Raw genomic sequence first — 3,275 nt, 5'->3', positions numbered from 1 at the left:
CAGGTTGGCGGAGTTCCAAAATACTAGTGGTAGGAATTTGCTGATGATAGAAAGTGAGACCTGGGAAGAGATTTGTTTTGTGATGCAGTGGACCAAAAAAGATGCCTTGTTCTGTTTTGCAGATTGGTTATACAAGTGTTCAGTTCAGAAACTGGTGGTAGTCATCTCAAATATTGAAAGTGGTGAGGTCCTTGAAAGGTGGCAATTTGATATTGAGTGTGACAAGACTGCAAAAGATGACAGGTAAGTATGAAGTAAATTGCTTCCACTTTCATAGATTTTTTTTCCAAAACTTTTTTTTTAAGGTTTTATTTATTTATCTGAGAGAGAGAACACAGGAGTGGGGTGAGGGGCAGAGGGAGAAATCTGTGGACTCCCTGCTGATCAGGGAGCCCTATGTGGGACTTGATCCCAGGACCCTGGGATCATGACCTGAGCCAAAGGCAGATGCTTAACTGACTGAGCCACCCAGGCGCCCGCAAAACTGTTTTCTTTTACTAAATGAATTCTAATTATATTGAACTAGTTTCATATAAGGTAGTTTCTAAGTATGTTAGGTTTGATCTTTAATATCCTGTGGAGAAAGATTTGGCTCACAAACTGTGCTCACAAAAGAATTTTGCTTATCATGGACTTTTAACATAATTGCCCTTAGGCTAAATCCATAAATTTCAAACTTTAGTATTTATGGCCCTATATGTAAAGCTACACATGGTGTCTGTCCTAGTTGGGCCATTTCATGAATTGTTGAAAGGTACTTTTAACCATGAAGTGTTATCCTAGGCCTTCCTCCAGCTTACTGTGCAGCTCTACTGTATTTCATTTAATGCTACAAACTTCCGTAGACACTTTTTAAACTGAAGTTTTTAGAGCCTCTGGATGGGAGATGCCCGTCGTTGTATGCTAATTCCTAGCATTGTTCTAGGCATGCTTACCTGTAAACTCAGAACTGTGTCTCATAATGAAATGGAGTTTGTTCCTGAAGCCTTTGGTCTATTTTAGAAAATGTTAGTTATAAAAAAAACTCCATACATGATTAACATCTTATTTGAGGCAATAGGAAATTAGACATTTAGGTATTACTAAAAATGCCAAAATGATCATACTGATTAAATATTTGAGATACTGCTTGTTATCTTTATTTTAAGACATGCTGAAGCTTTCCTGACTTGAAGCACTTGGCAGGTTTTCTAGTCATCTGTTAATTTAATGACCTGATACAAAGATCAACCCTAAAAAATGATTGGAAGGATAAATGAAGTAATAGAGATACATATTGTGCCTACTAGGTTTCTTAAGGATATATATTTATATTCCTTTAAAGAAAACTCCTTTTGAATGCATTACTTGTTTGATTTAGGAAGTATTTAATCAGATAACTAGNGCATTTAATCAGATAAATAATCTCACGAATGTTTTAAGTAACTTGCTAAAACTTAATTAATTAATTTGGTTTCTTTGATAGTACACCCAGAGAAAAGTCTCAGAAAGCTATCCAAGATGAAATCCGTTCAGTGATCAGACAGATCACAGCTACGGTGACATTTCTGCCACTGTTGGAAGTTTCTTGTATTATACAACTTCACATTGGCTTAAATTTGTTGTAGAAAAGACTAGGCTACTACTTTGAGAATTAATGCTTTCATTAAGTTTTTTCTTATTTATCAATGTCATGTTACATGACTAAGAAAAATGTTATAAAGCTAAAGTAATGCTGTTTGAGTTTTATTTTAGAAATGCTGAAAAGGAAAGAAGATATTCTATAGTAGTCACTCTTGAATATTTTGATGTAATTTCTTTTGTTATTTTTATTTCGACAAATTTCTATGTATATAATTAAGACTCATAGCTATAATTGTGTCTTCCTTTTTTTAGATTACTCCTTCACTTATCAGATATAGCCTAACTACTACTATATGCCAGGGGCTATTCTGGGCAGTAGGATACAGCGGTCACAGAACCAAGATGTTATCTTTTCTATGTCTTAGATTCATGCTGTCTCATGATTAATTATATACTTCAAATATTTTTATTGGTTTTTCTCTTTAAAGAAAAAAAAAGTCGAGTTTTTCATAAAATAAAGTGAAAGGAGTACAGTATTTCTGTACTAAAATTTCCATTGAGGAAAAGCAGTTAGTTAATAAAATTGATTAGAGATCAAGCTAAACTAGCTTTTCTGACACTATAGGTGGTTCAAATGTGAAAGAGACAGGAAAGGGTAGTTGTACTTTTGAAAAAATAATTGTACTTTAATGATTTTATCCCCAATTTAGGTTCATTTGATCTACTGATTTATACAAAGATTTGGTTGTACCTTAAAAATGGGAAGAGTCGGGACCGCAGTTTATTACCAATTCTGAGGAAGTCCGTCTTCGTTCGTTTACTACTACGATCCACAAAGTAAGTAGCATGGTGGCCTACAAAATTCCTGTCAATGACTGAGGATGAGATAAGGACAGTGATGTACTTGTAATTCTCAGATGTGGTTTTCCTGAAACCAAGTCAACTATAGTTGATACATTTTGTTTCATTGGTTAATTTTTAGATGGGGAAAACTTAACATTATACTTCTATTGAACTGTGCATAATTATTCCATTTTTTGGTACCTGTATGACTTGATACAGGGTTCACATAAATTATTGCACATTGTTCAAAAGGGAACTAGCAGATTACATCAGCATTGTTATGTCAGTTCCTTTGAAGGTGGTATCTGTAGATGGAAAACTTTTGCTATGAAGCTAAATGCCTTCTTAAACCTTTTGGGCAAGTACGTTGACTCGGAATATAGGTAGGGAGATATTTGAATATAAAATACAGCATAAGAAGTCCAGATATTCAGAATCTTTGTTTAGATCCTGAAATTATCTAATGATAATCTGTAAGTAATGAAAAATTGCTCATATTAGGTCCTTTTGCCATTTATTTCATTTGTATATTTTCCATATTGAAAACATTTCCAATTATTTGATTTTAATTTATATAACTTGACAAAGCTATATATATTGCCACTGTNTTTTTTTTTTTTTTTTTTTTTTTTTTTTTTTTTTTTTTTTTTTTTTTTTTTTTTTTTTTTTTTTTTTAAAATCAAGCTTTAAATGATGATGTGATAAAGTTAAATATGTATGTTTTAAATTTGTCTTAACATATTTTTATATTGGTGTGGTATTAACACAGTTAAATAGTAGGATGGATTCAGTATAGCGAATAATATCTTGTGCCTACCAGGGCCTAAGAATACAAACCTGAATAAGTCAAGAGGTACTTTCAATTTGAT

The 3,275-nt window shown here is 32.7% G+C and overlaps 1 pseudogene; it reads left to right on the top strand.

The window, feature by feature from the left end:
• Positions 1–122: 122 nt before the first annotated feature.
• On the top strand, positions 123–2,703 carry LOC117799441 (annotated as a pseudogene).
• Positions 2,704–3,275: the final 572 nt, after the last annotated feature.

Source organism: Ailuropoda melanoleuca, unplaced genomic scaffold, assembly GCF_002007445.2.
Source record: "Ailuropoda melanoleuca isolate Jingjing unplaced genomic scaffold, ASM200744v2 unplaced-scaffold49561, whole genome shotgun sequence".
Taxonomy (NCBI): domain Eukaryota; kingdom Metazoa; phylum Chordata; class Mammalia; order Carnivora; family Ursidae; genus Ailuropoda; species Ailuropoda melanoleuca.
Note: the sequence above shows the minus strand (reverse complement) of the source record. Positions and strands in the feature narration are given on the sequence as shown.